This window comes from Biomphalaria glabrata, chromosome 12, assembly GCF_947242115.1.
Source record: "Biomphalaria glabrata chromosome 12, xgBioGlab47.1, whole genome shotgun sequence".
NCBI classification, from domain to species: Eukaryota; Metazoa; Mollusca; class Gastropoda; family Planorbidae; genus Biomphalaria; species Biomphalaria glabrata.
This window is the reverse complement of record NC_074722.1, coordinates 17,388,497-17,405,853: the sequence shown is the minus strand read 5'-3', so window position 1 is coordinate 17,405,853 and position 17,357 is coordinate 17,388,497. Positions and strand designations below refer to the sequence as shown.

The 17,357-nt window shown below is 37.0% G+C and overlaps 1 protein-coding gene across 1 annotated transcript in view; it reads right to left on the bottom strand.

Moving 5' to 3' along the window:
- LOC106062125 (transmembrane protein 45B-like) overlaps nucleotides 1-17,285 on the bottom strand; it is a 43,029-nt gene extending 25,744 nt beyond the window's left edge. The window contains exon 1 of the mRNA XM_056005244.1: nucleotides 16,989-17,285. The gene's annotated coding sequence lies outside the window, so the exon portion shown is untranslated. The remainder of the gene's footprint in view (nucleotides 1-16,988) is intronic.
- Nucleotides 17,286-17,357: the final 72 nt, after the last annotated feature.

The following is a 17,357-nucleotide window of genomic DNA, read 5'->3' as shown; positions in this document are numbered from 1 at the left end:
ACAACACCATTTTAATAATTATTCATTTTTAGCGGCCCCCGAATAGGGGAAAAGACGCTATTAGTTTTGTGTGGCCTGTCTGTCCTTCTGTCCGTCCGTCCCGTTTAGAGCTCAGAAACTAGAAGATAAATTGAAAATCGGATATCATGATATTTTAGATCATTCAAAGTTCTGATGCAACGGCTACTTTTTTCTTTTTTGAAAGCAAAAAATTTAATTTTTTAAATCAGTTATGAAAGCATTTTTTTCATAAAAAATGCACCATTTTTTACAACTATTCACTATTCATAGTAACAAACACTGGAGGCTGTTTAGTAAGGTGGTAAATTATTTATACCATATTTTAAACAAATGTAGGCTAATGGATTTAGATTTATGATTATGTTTTTGTATTGCTAAGTAATGTAAGTTGTGTCATACTAAATTAAATACTACATTGACCAAAAACATGTTAAGTTTTTTTTAAATAGAAAAAAATCTACACACTATGTAAATAAGTCGGACATAATTTAAATTGTATATTATCGCGTGAACTGCAGAGCCGATCTAATAACAAAAGCATGAAACCAGATGATTTTTTTTTTACGGAAATGTTTTTTACTTGAGGCTTTGAATAAGAGATTGACCCTTTACTAAACAATTAAATCAATTAAATACTCATTATAAGACATCAGTTAGGCCAGGTTCACATCTAACTTTATATTCACTTTCACTTATTCTTTGGTCTGCTGGACCGTTGGGGCACTACTCAAGATCTGTCAACCTTTTCTCCATTCTTCTCTGTCATTTGCCTTTGATAGAATTTCATTATGATATTCTTTCTGAAAATATTGAAACCCGCCTTTTTACCTGCCTGGGTGGACCACTTCTAATAGAATTTAATACCGATATTCTTTTAAAAATATTGAAACCCGCCTTTTTACCTGCCTGGGTGGACCACTTCTAATAGAATTTAATACCGACATTCTTTTAAAAATATTGAAACCCGCCTTTTTACCTGCCTGGGTGGACCACTTCTAATAGAATTTAATACCGATATTCTTTTAAAAATATTGAAACCTGCCTTTTTTCCTGCCGATTTTGAGTTTGTGTTTCCACACAAACTGTCTTTGTAACCTTGTTTACATAGCTTATATGAACTCACTATGCCTGTCAGATGACAAGGTTATACACATTTTTTTTCTCCCGCACCCATAATGAGATAAATTTGAAACTTTGCACACTTATTCATTGGCGTAAACTAGGGGTGGGCAACCTTTTTCTATCGAGGGCCGCATTTAAAAAAATCGAAATGTACTTACAACTTAGAAAAATAAGCTTGTTAACTGTTATAATGTTCTCAATTCACATTTATATTTTATTATACAATTACGTTCCTTTTTTTGGAAAACTTGAATTAGGTGAATGTCATTTCTCTACTACTTTGCCCATGCCAGGTCAGCGGATACTATTGTGTTACCGAACATTGGATTTGTTTCCCCGAAATCTTCAGTATTTCTTACAACTGCCTGTATTAAAGACCGTTAGCTCAAATGAATTTGATCATTGAGATTCTAAAGTTAATGATATATTTGATATTCTTTGCAGCTTTGCGCAAAACTTCCTATTAAAAATGTATGATTGCCATATTGTACTTTAATTTAAAAAAAATGTTTTTCTCAGTCAAAGCACGGGCTTCATCTTCTTCCTAACCAACTCAACACTTTTAACTAACACAGTTATTCATAGCATTGAATACATACTGGCCTGAAATTGTGTCTTTGACTGAATATGTTTGGGAATATTACCAATAAGAAAAATCTTCATTTACTTAAAAAATTTTAGAATTTTAAAATGACGTGTAGAGAAAATGTTTCTTTAGCCTCTTCATCTTAAGTTAAGAGTTAGTCAGAAGTTTCAATAATTTATAAAGATGTTGAAAATTATTTATTTTTAATTCATTTTGTATTTTTTTAATATTTGTAATCTGTGGCCACAACTGATTTCTGTAGATGACCGCAGGCTACATAAAACACATAGGTGGGCGGGATGTGGTCCACGGGCCGTCATTCGCCCACCCCTGGCGTCAACTATAAACGAATCAATAAAAAAAAAATAACCAATGAGTCAATAAGTTAATGGTAATAGGTTACCAACAAGTATCAGTAGACACAGAGATCACTAAATATGTAGGGTTTTGTCATCTTAGATAATTGTACACGTGAAAAACGACCTGGTGGATGAGAAACTTTGTATACGGACGTTTTATTAGATTTACACCAGAATCAATTTATTAAGGGGCGATAATATTGGACTACACATGTTAATATTTTAATGTTTTCCACCAGTAACCTAAAGTAAACCAAAGTAAACCACGTGAACAAAAGTAAGCCAAGTAAGGCCAAGTAAAACAAAGTAAACGAAGTAAACCAAGTAAAACCAAGTAAACCAAAATAAACCAATTAAATCAAAGAAAACTGAAGTAAACGAAATTAAATCAAAGTAACCCAAGTAAAACCATGTAAACCGATGCTGAGAAAAACTTAGATTTTCTACCATTACACTAGCCGACCGACGGCGTAACATAGGCCGCTATTTAGCAGGGCCGGGCTTAGGACACTTCAACCTATGCGACCTCAGTGGGCCCCGCACTTTCATAGGACCAGCGCTAATTTTAGGTGTATAAATTATTAAATTAAACCATTTTATAACATAACAGATTTCCTGTCAATTTACCAGGTGCTCCTGGAAATCAGAAATTGCAAAATATACGAAAAAGTCCTGAAAATATCCGGAAATTATTAAAATCTTTAGAAAACTCATACAAATCTCCTGAAATATATAGACAAAAATTGCCATTTTGGGGTGTCATTAAAGATGGAAAACGCCAATCCTACACGCGATAAAAAAAAACGGCATTATGCAATACCCGTAATTGTGTAATCTGGTGAAAGAAGCTTCTCGCGCCTCAAACTAATGAAGAATGACTTTAGGTCAACAATTCTCGTAGATAGATTAAAACATTTGGTTATTCATGCTATTGAGCGTGATCTATGTAGGAAATAAAACTTTTACGGTATACTGTATGACTTCGCTACACGCAAGGCTCGTGTAGTAATTCTGTGCGTAGTAAAAAATGAATAAAATGCAAAGACGAATCTATTTTCTAATACAAACTCTTAATTTTCACTTATTTTCCGTATCCCTACCCAAACCAGGCCCCGCGAAATCCGTTTCGCATTGGGCCTCACAATGGTTAAGTCCGGCACTGCTATTTAGTGACGGGTGAATACAGAGTAGATTACTTGTTTTCTTTCCATGAATTCTTGGTCACAATGGTTAAGTCCTACCCTGTTATTTAGTGATGGGTGAATATTACTTGTTCTCCCCCCCCCCTTTTTTTTTCGCCTCTATAATAACGTATGGTAACTCTATTCCATCCGACTTGCAGAAATAAAAGAGTTATCTTTCCATTACTTGATGCCCCAACTCTTGAGCCATGAAGAGAATTATATATATAGATTATAAAAAAGATCTGCTCTGACTCGTAGGACTCTTCAAATGGCGAGAGGTTATTTCTTCTGCAGGTGCTATTGGCCTAAGAAGACCATCATAAACTAGACTTGTCAGTTTTGTCTGACTAGCTGAACTATAAATAGAAAAATGACGCTAAAAAGATTGAGCTCAACTCTAGGTACAAGTATTGACAAGGTGGGACAAAATAAAGGAAGAAAGAGAGTGAATGACTTGTGTGATTTTGTAAATAGTATGTGTCGCAGACAGGGGGGGGTGTAAGTGGTTACGTTGTGTGTATTGTACACGTGACTGTATGTTAGAAAGACAAAGCGTGTGTGTCTACAATGACGTTGAGTACATTATATGTGTGTATGTGATAGAGCAAGGAAAGAGAATGGTGTGAGTGAGAGAAAGAGAGGTAAAGAAAACAAGAGAAATGATTATAGATTTCAGGAAACATAAAGGCGGCCATCTTGCAGAAATTCAGATAAACAACCAAACCGTAGAACAAGTCCAAGAATATAAAGTACCTAGATACAACCATCAACACCAAACTGAAATGGATTGAACACCGACAAAACCTTTACACCAAAATTCCACAATGACTCTTCTACCTTAGAAAGCTAAGGAAATATAACATCGACAAAACAAATAATTATAATTAAACTTTTTTTTATACAGCAACCATCAGCAGTCTAATTAACTTTGCCATCACCTGCTGGTATGGTAATACTTCAATGACACAAAGACTTAGACTAAATAGACTAATCAAAAAAGCATCGTATATCACTCGAACACAGCTACCATCTCTTAAAGAGCTTTTTCATGAAAGATGCCTTTCCAAAACACTCACAATTCTTAAAGATAACCTGCACCCATTAAACCACTGTTACATAAGATCTGAACGAAGTGGTCGTCTCCTTTCCATTAGGACTACAACAGAAAGATTTAAAAACTCCTGTATCCCACTTTCAGTCAGAGTATTACAAGATCATCTGTCGTCATCGAGAAGTTCATAGAAGTCTAATTCATAAAGCGCTGGTTGTGAGTGTGTATGTGTTTAGTGTGTGAATGTTGTTCGTATTTGCAACTATATTATATTGTACAGTAGTTACGCTGAGGTGATCAATTGTAGTCGAACTGAATTTCCATTTGATTGGATCAATAAAACTTATCTTATCTTATCTTATCTTAAAGAGGACTGTCTATGTCTGCATTGTCTTAACAAGAGGGTTAGGGTTATTGAAAGAGTTATGAGGAGCTTCAAGGGTTCAAATTACATCCAAATAATTGTTCTTTCTCTGAGAAATACTTAAGCAATGTGAAAATGTATAGATAAAAAGTGTGTGCTGGTTACTCTCTAACCAGAGTTTAAAATAGTTTCCACAACAAAAGAAAACTGATTTAAGTTACTGTGACATTTCTTCAGAAAAAAAATGTATCCTTTCTATATACTTCAGCAATACGTAAAGATCTACTCTGTTCCTTTCAATAAAAGGTATACATTACTATACAATATGCTCAAATATATCGCATTTTTATTAGGCAAAAGAAAAGGGGTCGGGGGGTGGTGGAAAAGTAAGTAAGCAAACTTAAAGCAAATAGGTCAAAAACTGTAACTTGGAAATGTTTATGTCTTTCGTTCCGCTTCATGGTTTGCTCCCCCCCCCCCCCGCTTTTTTTTTCTCCCCCACACATGCAGGAATTCAAAGCATAGAGCTTTTTATAATGTTGATGTTCGTCCCAAGTCAATGTCTATAGAGTCTAATAATCTGGGTGTGCGCCAGTTGAAACTGGTCCATTCCATCTAAGCAATGGGGCGTCCATGGTAACATAGCAACACCTGTAGGATTCTATTTTGTTGACTATGAAGAAGGCCTTATAGCAAAGCGGTCATTAGACTAGAGTTATGAATCAATACAAACTTTCTCTTTACTAGCTAGAACAATTTTGTTGTTGTTGTTGTTGATCTATGTTGCTATTACCGAGCTTATATCAACTCACTCCTTGTGTCTATGTTGCTATTACCGAGCTTATATCAACTCACTCCTTGTGTCTATGTTGCTATTACCGAGCTTATATCAACTCACTCCTTGTGTCTATGTTGCTATTACCGAGCTTATATCAACTCACTCCTTGTGTCTATGTTGCTATTACCGAGCTTATATCAACTCACTCCTTGTGTCTATGTTGCTATTACCGAGCTTATATCAACTCACTCCTTGTGTCTGTCTGGTCGAAAATACGTCCTCTCCCCCTAACACATGATACATTTGTTACTATCCCCCCCCCTCCAACCAATCTAAAATTTTTAATTAGTACGCGTTGATAACACTTGGACGATATTAGTAAGTCATTAAGGTTTAAAATTGTGTACAATAAATCCCCTGACTTGTAACATGAAAAACAACAACAACAAAGGTTTCCTATTTTAAAGGCCTCGTTTTAGATTCCGGGATGAATAAGGTATAACAAGTGACTATTCTGACCCAGTGGAATGCTGTACATTTTGCCACACTTGACAAAACCGTTGATAAAAGGGGGTCTATTTCATTTTTTTTTTCGCTGCCTGGACCTGTCATCGGCAAGGGCTTTTCAAAATATATACCACTACTTTCGTGATAGATTTGCAGCTGTCTAAATTGCAGCCAGTTGTTTAACTCTACGCTTGCAAAGGCTAACTGGGCTAATTGCTAACTGGGCTAATTGCTAACTTGGCTAATTGCTAACTGGGCTAATTGCTAACTGGGCTAATTGCTAACTTGGCTAATTGCTAACTGGGCAAAGGGTTAACTGGGCTAAGGGCTAACTGGCTCCTGAGCTGAACTTTATAGCTTTTTTATTTCGGGCAGGGTGCACCTGCTTAGACCATTCTCCCTTATGTATCTCGCTAAAAATTAGATCGCCTTTGGCATGCTGTCATATTATTATTATAGCTTTTATATAGCGCTACTTTCATGCTTATAGCATGCTCAGAGCGCTTTGGTCCAATCTCATTTGTGGACCAGTGGGGGGGGGGGGGGGAAGAGGGTATTTAGGAGTTGGTTTTCCGTGCTGCCTTTAGGCGCTCAGTAAACGCAACTCTGCCCGAGCCCCCTTCTAGGTAGCTAAGACAAGCCACGTTCAAGCGCACTTAGCCTCTCGACCACGCTTCCCGATCATATCCGATCTAGCGCAGCTGTTGAACAGTAAGCAGTGCTTCTAAATTGTCCATACCATCCTCTGTCCTTCATTAGAAAATGGCTCCTTGTAAAGAAAGTCTTGCTAGCAGATACCTTAGATGGAAACGTTCCAGCAGCCTTAGATTACTTAGATGCTTTCTTTAGAACACTAGGTTCTCAGAGCCGTAAACAAGCTGTGAGAACCACTGCTTTAAAGACATATGTTTTTGTTTTTTTGCTCCGAGGAGAGACCTATTCAGACAGACTTTTCATTGGAGGAGATCCATTGAGCTTTTGGCCTTAGCCAGACGTCTGCCTTTATCTCTAGCAAGTGATGCGTGATACAGTGCTGCCCAGGCATGCACAGAGGTAAGCAATCATATTTGTGGAGATTGTGGAGTTGGAGGACTTCTGGAACATGACTTTCGATTTCTTAATGTTTGAAAGTCAGAACAAATGGAGCATCAGCCTCGGTGAATTCGTTGACTTCATGAAGGAAACAACAATCCTCATTGAGAAGCTCTGTAACAATGATCGCTTTCATTTTAGAATGGGAGGCGCCGTAATTAGAATACCGTGTCCTTTGTTAAAGTAAGCGGTTTGAAACAGCCATGCAGGTAGGTATTGGAGAAATGCAGGTTAAACAGTTTAGGATGTGCCTGCATGATGTGATGTAGGTTAACAGTTTAGAATGTGCCTGCATGATGTGATGTAGGTAAACAGTTTAGGATGTGCCTGCATGATGTGATGTAGGTTAACAGTTTAGGATGTGCCTGCATGATGTGATGTAGGTTAACAGTTTAGGATGTGCCTGCATGATGTGATGTAGGTTAACAGTTTAGGATGTGCCTGCATGATGTGATGTAGGTTAACAGTTTAGGATGTGCCTGCATGATGTGATGTAGGTTAACAGTTTAGGATGTGCCTGCATGATGTGATGTAGGTTAACAGTTTAGGATGTGCCTGCATGATGTGATGTAGGTTAACAGTTTAGGATGTGCCTGCATGATGTGATGTAGGTTAACAGTTTAGGATGTGCCTGCATGATGTGATGTAGGTTAACAGTTTAGGATGTGCCTGCATGATGTGATGTAGGTAAACAGTATAAGACTAAGAGAAACATGTGGGTAAACAGTTATATATATATACTATAACAAATTACAGACAAGTATACAAGTAAGCAGGCTTCTAATTAAAAAAAAATATGTGCGATTGTCAATTGTTAATTAGTGGATTCCACTTCTTTTTATGGTTCTATAAGCCATTAAATGACTAGAGCCCTAGGCCTAAAGGCCTTGAACTTGTATGACCTAAAGTGCACGACCGTGATATCTGTTGACCTTTTGATGTTATCTTCTACTATTGTATTCACCCCACAATTTGAAACATGTCCTTGACTACATATAGAAACGATTGTTGAATCATAACCGCGATCCCTTTCAAAAATTAGGAAATTGTAAATGTCACTATCTGTGACCTTTACCTTGGGATTCCACGGCGTCGGAAAAAAATGCATTTCTCTGTAATCATTTCTTTTTGATCTGCCTTGAAGACAGAAGCGTCACATGTCGCACCCACATCCGGGGTCAGAAGTTTAGAAAGAGGGGAGAGAAGCCGTGAAAAAAAGAAGCGCATTCAAAGTTCACGTTTTCCTTTCTTGAGTTTTTCTTGTTGAGGTTTTATCCAAAGAAATCTATGAAATCAGAAGCTTAAAGGAGCTAAATGCAGAGCTTCCTTATGAACTAAACTGAACGTGGAATTGAAGTCGACATAGTGCGTATGTGGAGGTGCAGTGGCTGAGTGTCATAGAGATTGGCTTACGAATGGCGGGGTCAAGTGTTCGAATCTTGATGAAGATTTTTAATTTCGGGATCCTCAGTCCACCCAGCTCTAATGAGTACCTGACATTATAATGAAGTTTAAAAGTAAAGGCGGTTGATCGTTGTGCTGGCCAAATGATACCCTCGTTAACCATGAGCCGAAGAACCATTTGCCCTATAGATCGCAAGGTCTGAAAGGGGAACTTAAAAAAAACAAACTTAACGCAGATGTCCCTAATTAATGAGATACTGGATTGAAGAGTCGTACAGGAGAGGACTGGCTATATGGCAACCAAGCAAATACCCGGTGGGTTCGCCGAACAGGCCACTTTGAATGGCAATAATACCGTAAATGTGATTGGCATTCTTATACCTTTCATAAAAGAACTTAGAGGTACAATGTATTGACAGGGGAGACTCAGGGGGGGGGGGGTTTAAGTTCGCGCTTACGCAAGCAACGAGAGAAAAAAGTATTTCCTGTAGCCTCTAAGTCAACCTGCTTGTAGAAATATAACAGGCCTTCGTGTTAATTCAGGCCTATCTGAATGAAGCCACTTGTGCATGCCTGCGTTGTTTTTTGATGCATTAGCCTAACAAAACTTTAATTACTTTGAGGGCAGATAACAATAGATATGCGTCGTATGTCTATCCATTGGTGAGCCAGATGGTATGATAATGTCAGGACAGATTTTACCACTCAGTCCGCCCCTGGAGTCGTATTAGATCTCTAGACTACTGAAAGCATTTACCTAGATCTAGAATTTATGTCGTGATTTTATTTTTACAATTGTCCATGTTTAATTTATTTCAATCTCTAAAACTTGTACAACAGAACCAAAACACCAGTAGTACAATCACTAGATTTAGAGTGACTTCAAGGGAGAAGACTAAAACAAAAAGTAGCAATAATACTCCTGAACAAAGTACCCAGAAAAACAGGTCAGTTAGGACTAATTAGTTCAAGTGCTCCACTCTAGTGCTATAAGAGCATGAAGCGAGTTGCTTGGATCAGACAGGAAACCCAATGACTTGAGGTCTCAGCTATTTCTAAGTAAGCAAGAAGGTCGAAACAACAGAACGGACTTCTTTTCAGGACATTCAGACACAAAATCCAAATTGCCATTTTGTTCTGGAAGCCATTTTGTTCTGGAAGCCATTTTGTTCTGGAAGCCATTTTGTTCTGGAAGTCGTTTTGTTCTGGAAGTCATTTTGTTCTGGAAGTCATTTTGTTCTGGAAGCCATTTTGTTCTGGAAGCCATTTTGTTCTGGAAGCCATTTTGTTCTGGAAGCCATTTTGTTGTATCTAACCTTGTATACACTACTTCTCTCCCCCCCCCCCCCACCACCTAGACTTTTTTTCTTTTGCTACCCTTTTAAAATCTTTTTTTTTTTTCAGAAAAAAAAACAACAACATTATATTTGTGAATGACAGTAAGCACTAACCTATATCTTGTACACAACCTATATTGTGACATGCATGAGAGCATCGGGAAGTTGAAGTTGTCAGGAAGCGGCTTTACAAAGAAAAATTGTTTTTTTATCCCCCCCCCCCTCCAACGATTGTAAATAATCTGTTGTTATAGAGTATTATTCGTCCATTTCAACATTTCGGTTTCAGTTGAGAGAAGCAAATCTAAGAGCTCCAAGGTGCAGAGACAAACTTAGATTGACATTTTGACAAATACATTTGTGGAAAAAAAAAACTAAATATAAAAAAAGAAAACCACAACTAACACAAGGGGAAGAACTTCACAATTTTGTATGTCAACACTGTAAGATTTGTTATATATTTAAAAAAAAAATTAATTACCACTAATTAATTGATAATTTGGTAATTTTGTTTATATGTATTCATGTTTTGTTAGGGACAATGAATAATAGTGCAAAGTTTGAACTTGATCCGAGAATGGTTAAGCGAGAGAAATAATGGGTACAAAATTCGTGACTGACAGACAGACAGACGGAGTAAGTTGATAATAAAACTTTGTAAAAAATATGACGAAAGAATGTAATCCCAAACTCTTGAACGAAGCACTTCTAAATAAAAAAACAACAACTCTATTTAAAGTTGAAATGTACAGATTGATAACTAAAGCCGCAAGTCAATTATTGTGAAATTTTCTAATAAAATTGTTATTAATAAACTTTATTTGCCAAAGGAATTGTAACAGCTAAGGAATTAAATGTGCATACAAAAAAAGCGAATTCAGATCTGTCTGTCTTCCATTCGATCGAACTATTGTTCTGCTGAACGGTTATGTGGATATGATTGTGATAATACCTAACATTTTATAACTAGGCTGTTCCATCAATTTAAATCAAATTACAGGAATGATGGTTGATAAACAAATAGTTAAAGCTGTCTTTTCGTCTGCATACGCTCTGGGTTGAAACTAACAATAGATAACTATAAAATCTTTTATTCTTATAAGCACTTCGCCGGAGTAGTGGTTAGTGTATCGTCTCAAGGTGCTTGAGCACTCGATATCAAATTCATGTCATGCTTTTTAATTTTCATTTGCATTTACCCCCCCCCCCCCTCCATTCCCGTTTCCTTTACTACATGGTAGCTAGAGCTTTGAATACAATTTGGTTTTATCTAAAATGGATGTTCTTTTGTAAGAAGCAGCAGTGCTGGATTTAAGATGTCAAGGCCCTTGGAATTTTTTTTTATATGTTTCTACCATATTTAAGCTTTAAAATAGATGCACTTAAGGGAACGTTGTGACATAACATGGGTTTTCAAATAAAAATTAGTGGAAAAATGTACTGCAGAGTATAAGGAAAAAATACTGAATACGTCATCAATATTTCATTTTTTTTACAAGAATATTAAAAGTCATGTTTGTTTTGTTTGTCATGTTTGTTTTGTTTGTTAAAAAATGTTTACGTGTTTGTTTTGGATGTTCCATGAGAGTAGAAGGACCTAACCCAAATGTTTTAAAGGACCTAGCCCAAATGTTTTAAAGGACCTAGCCCAAATGTTTTAAAGGACCTAGCCCAAAAGTTTTAAAGGACCTAGCCCAAATGTTTTAAAGGATCTAGCCCAAATGTTTTAAATGACCTAGCCCAAATGTTTTAAAGGACATAGCCCAAATGTTCTGAAGGGCCTAGCCCAAATGTTTTAAAGGACCTAGCCCAAATGTTTTAAAGGACCTAGCCCAAATGTTCTGAAGGGCCTAGCCCAAATGTTCTAAAGAATCTAGCCCACATGTTTTAAAGGACCGAGCCCAAATGTTTTAAAGGACCTATTACAAATGTTCTGAAGGACCTAGCCCAAATGTTTTTAAGGACCTAGCACAAATGTTCTGAAGGATCTAGCCCTAATGTTTTAAAGGACCTAGCCCAAATGTTTTAAAGGACCTAGCCCAAATGTTTTAAAGGACCTAGCCCAAATGTTTTAAAGGATCTAGCCCAAATGTTTTAAAGGATCTAGCCCAAATGTTTTAAAGGATCTAGCCCAAATGTTTTAAAGGACCTAGCCCAAATGTTTTAAAGGATCTAGCCCAAATGTTTTAAAGGATCTAGCCCAAATGTTTTAAAGGACCTAGCCCAAATGTTTTAAAGGACCTAGCCCAAATGTTTTAAAGGATCTAGCCCAAATGTTTTAAAGGATCTAGCCCAAATGTTTTAAAGGATCTAGCCCAAATGTTTTAAAGGATCTAGCCCAAATGTTTTAAAGGATCTAGCCCAAATGTTTTAAAGGACCTAGCCCAAATGTTTTAAAGGATCTAGCCCAAATGTTTTAAAGGATCTAGCCCAAATGTTTTAAAGGACCTAGCCCAAATGTTTTAAAGGACCTAGCCCAAATGTTTTAAAGGATCTAGCCCAAATGTTTTAAAGGATCTAGCCCAAATGTTTTAAAGGATCTAGCCCAAATGTTTTAAAGGATCTAGCCCAAATGTTTTAAAGGACCTAGCCCAAATGTTTTAAAGGATCTAGCCCAAATGTTTTAAAGGACCTAGCCCAAATGTTTTAAAGGACCTAGCCCAAATGTTCTGAAGGACGATGAGGGATGGCAGTGGGCAGGGTATGTACCCGGGGACCATCGAGACGACCGAACGACAGTTAAGCGCGAGAATGCACAGGGAGCCATCCATTTTTTTCTTACAACAGAAAATGTTTTATTTTGATTAGTCTTTTATCGATCCAGTTTACCAAATGATTTAAATCCAAATCCTGAAATAGAAATGTCTTGTATAAGGATCTAACTTCATGTTATTAAATGTACCCATAAATTGTCTCCCCTTTCATATCCATTAGCAGGTATTACAGCTCGCCATTAAGTTCACTTCCCTTTAAATATCTCATTACTTTGTCTAATGGACTTTGCGTTGCAGATAGTGGACTGGTCTTCTCGAACGTTCAAAATGGAGGTGTTCTCAAACTTGGAGGGTACGAATAGATCATGTTTTTACATAACTAGCTTCACAGAGCCGTTGTGTTTTATCATGAACACCTTGTGAGTGGAATGAACGCTAGTGTGTTGGTATGAAAGTATTTTAACTATAGGTCATAACAAAAAGGTTCAGGTCAAGGTAATGATTTAAAATGTTTTAGCGCTACTAGCCTTTGGTATTCAATTTCACCTGATCGAATGTAAAAGAAAGTGCCTTTTTGTCAGCACTACCTAGGGGATCATTCAGACCTGCACGTAAGCGGAAAGAAAACAGACTGTTGACACATGAATGTAAAGTATACCAACAACACAAGGGGAAATAGTCATTCGCTTGCTTTCTTTTAAAACTCTTTTATACCTTACATTCTTATATATATATATATATATATATATATATATATATATATATATATATATATATATATATACATTCATATTTAAAATAGAAAAGTTAAAATGAAATGTAATATACTTATAAAATAGGGAGATACAGGCTTAATTAGGGAATAATTACCAAACATAGTACACAAAATAAAGTGAAAAAGAAAAGAAAATGAGAGAATAGAAAAGAAAAAAAAGAATGAGAGAAGAGAAAAGAGATTGAGAGAAAAGAAAAATAGATTGAGAGAAAAGAAAAAAGAGAATGAGAGAAGAGAAAAGAGATTGAGAGAAAAGAAAAATAGATTGAGAGAAAAGAAAAAAGAGAATGAGAGAAGAGAAAAGAGAATGAGAGAAGAGAAAAAGAGAATGAGAGAAGAGCAAATAGAAGAGAAGTGAGAGAAAAGAGAATTACGGAAGAGAATGAAAGAAGAGAAAAAAAAGAATGACAGAAGAGAAAAGAGATTGAGAGAAAAGAAAAAGAGAATGAGAGAAGAGAAAAGAGAATGAGAGAAGAGGAAAGAAAAAAGAGAATGAGAGAAGAGAAAAAGAGAATGAGAGAAGAGAAAAAGAGAATGAGAGAAGAGAAATAGAGAATGAGAGAAGAGAAATAGAGAATGAGAAAAGAGAAAAGAAAAAGAGAATGAGAGAAGAGAAAAAGAGAATGGGAGAAGAGAAAATAAAAAAGAGAATGAGAGAAGAGAAAAAGAGAAAAAAAGAGAATGAGAGAAGAGAAAAGAGAACGATAGAAGAGAATGAGAGAATAGAAAAGAGAACGATAGAAGAGAATGAGAGAAGAGAACAGAGAATGAGAGAAGAGAAAAAAGAATGAGAGAGGCAGGCAATCGTCCCAACATTGGTTTGACCAGGTCATCAGATAATTACTATGATTGTCTATCCAACAGGTTGATTTTAACTAAGACAAAGTATTCAAGTAACAATAACACGACTTCGTAACTTACGAACTTAGCAAATAATAAACAACAAGAGTTAGTGAAGGAATGAGTGAGGTAGTGAGTTAGAGTGAGTGAAGAAATGAGTGGGGGAGTGAGTCAGAGTGAGTGAAGGAATGAGTGAGGGAGTGAGTCAGAGTGAGTGAAGGAATAAATGAGGGAGTAAGTCAGAGTGAGTGAAGGAATAAATGAGGGAGTGAGTCAGAGTGAGTGAAGGAATGAGTGAGGGAGTGAGTCAGAGTGAGTGAAGGCATGAGTGAGGGAGTGAGTCAGAGTGAGTGAAGGAATGAGTGAGGGAGTGAGTCAGAGTGAGTGAAGGAATGAGTGAGGGAGTGAGTCAGAGTGAGTGAAGGAATGAGTGAGGGAGTGAGTCAGAGTGAGTGAAGGAATGAGTGAGGGAGTGAGTCAGAGTGAGTGAAGGAATGAGTGAGGTTGTTATGTCGGCTTTCCAATACACTCGTCATCTATAAGCTACAAAATCAGGGGCGGGAAGGGGGAGGGGGGGACTCAACTTTCCTTTCTCTTTCGATCTGTGCATTGACATGTATTTGAGTGTCATTGAATTCTAAAGCTCTTGACCTAAACAGACTACACTTCTAAGACAACACAAGGTAGAAATAACAGAACAACCAAATGGCTCGTGTACCCAGCTCTGGGCCGACAGACTTGTCCCTGTCATCAAGCAGCACTAATTGATGTCATGACTTCTCGGGACCAACTCTCTCAACTACCACAGCTCTATGATCAAACCATTAGGAAGTAGAGATCTGTCAATAGCTTCTGACATTAAACACCGGCTCAGAGAATGTAGCTGTTAGCTCTCCAGGGCCGGCGCTAGCAAGCTGTGAAAATAGGCGACTTTCTCTTGTCTGATCTTGGCCCCGTGCTAACATCTGTACGTTTAACAAATTTATAATATAAGCATTTCTTTTGTTTAGGTAACTCTCACTTCTCTCTCTCTCTTTCTCTCTTTCCTTCTCTTTTTCTCTCTCTTTCTCTCTCTATTTATCTCCCTTTCTCTCACAACATCTTTTTTTCCCTCTCTCTCTCCCAATATATATACATAGCCCAAAATTACAAAGTAGTGCAGTATTATACGTTCCTGTTTCAACGCAGTAGTCCTAGCTCTGGTCAACATATTCAGGTAGGTAATGCTAACCCTTTCAGACCTTGAGATCTATTAGGGCAGATGATGTAAAGCCTTTCTATTTCCATGGCCGACGGTTAATAAAGGGTGTCTAGTACAATGACCAACCGTCTTTACTTCCCCTGCATATGTCAGGTATCATTAGAGTTGTGAGGGCCCAGTGGCGTCCTAAAATATCCCGAAGTTTTCAACGGGATTCGTCCTGAAAAACCTTTGTTTTGGAGGCCAAACGCTTAACCATTCAGTGACCACGCCCCTACTTCAACATCTTACCACAGTTGACGCCGTCAGAACGTTGCCTGCTGACGATCAATCCAAGTTTGACCTCTCTTTTATAAAAACCTTTGTTTTTTTTTGGCCTTCAGAAAATCTATTCAGGGGCCTTTGACTTTTCCGGAAGCCACTTGTTACCAGGTGTTTTACTCTTTGTCAGTCAGGGTAAGCTGACACTTGAGCTGGTCTTCAAAGCATCTCACCGCCCAGCTCACCAAAATAGTGTTACTTTCTTGAACAAGTCTGTTTTCTTGTTTTTAACAGAGATGAGTTACTATAGAATCTTTTTGAACAGAATTCTCTAAAATTAGTATCGATTTAAAATATCAATAACTCTTTGAAGCTCTAGCTTGTGATTGTGAGACACGACGAATTGTTTGAACATTGATCCACGGAAATGTAACATTGAAAACAAAAGTGAAGGATTTTACGTCTGAACATTTGAGCAGCTGACAGCAGGGTCATAGTCAAATAGTTATATATAAATATGATTTTAGAAATCACAATTTTGCTACTTTTTCAAAACTTATTGGCATCAATAATTTAAATTACCAATTAAAAATTCGAATATCACTGTGAGCAATTAGTGTGTAAAACATGGTACATTCTAGTCTATATTAATCAAATAAATTAAATTGTGTAGAATCAGAAACCTTTTTTGTTTATGACAGTCCACATTGGAAGCCTCTCCTCAATCTTCTGATTCAAAGACATCAACTCAAAGTTAGACTAGTTCTAACTGACTGCTTTAGGAATAGGTGTTCGTCTATTCAAAGCCGTTTAGAAACAACTCAAAGCGCCTCAGGATCTGAGATGTTTTTATTTTGCACACCTTGATATAATGAATAAGGGTTTTAACAGATCAACTCACTTAGGACAAGAGAGAGGTGTAGGCCTATTTAGCACGGATATATTTTCGCTAATTATTATTCCGCAATGTCGTTTGTGAAATTTTATGATTAACATAATTAGACTTATTGATATACAGCCTATGATTCTCTGTTTTTAAAATTGTCCTCCTTTTTAAGGCTTTGTCCGCTATTTAGTCCTGCTCTGCAAGTGTAGGTGTCTAACTACAGTAAACAATTATGTTGCTTGTAGAATATAAAATAAAGCTGCAATGCTAATCCTAGCACATTTAGCCTAAGATAGCGTACTAGTGGAGACAAGTTTGTAATCTATTGGCTATGATAGCAAACTCAGTTTGTATATTTTTTGTAGGTCCCTAATACGATGCCTTAGATACACCTAAAAAAATATAACAATGTTGATTATATATACTTTTCTGTTTAGCAATGTTCCGGACAATGTCGGGACTTTGGGCTAGTTACAAAATGCGACAAAAATTCTAGTAGAACTCACCTAAATGTTGCTTCGGTTCAACGCCTGCTTGCTGGATCAATTAGGACTTGGGATTTATGATCTTCTAGATGAGAACTGGGTCAAGTCCAATTTCAATTTCCGCTTTTGTTTTGTAAAAAATGAAGTATAATACCAGCAGACGTCTTCACACAACGCAAACTCCGTGGTTGGTTGTCTGTCAATATTACATGAAGATTAAAATGCAGACGAACTATTTTCCAACTCTGCTGTTTCGTCTGTAACATGAGTTGACACAAAAAAAAGTATGACAGCAACTTGTTTCTAGCAGAAGTCAACTAGCGCGCGACATTTTTTAGTGCGCGTGTATGTGAACATTGCGTTCTGGTTGGTTGGATCCATGCTCCCCTC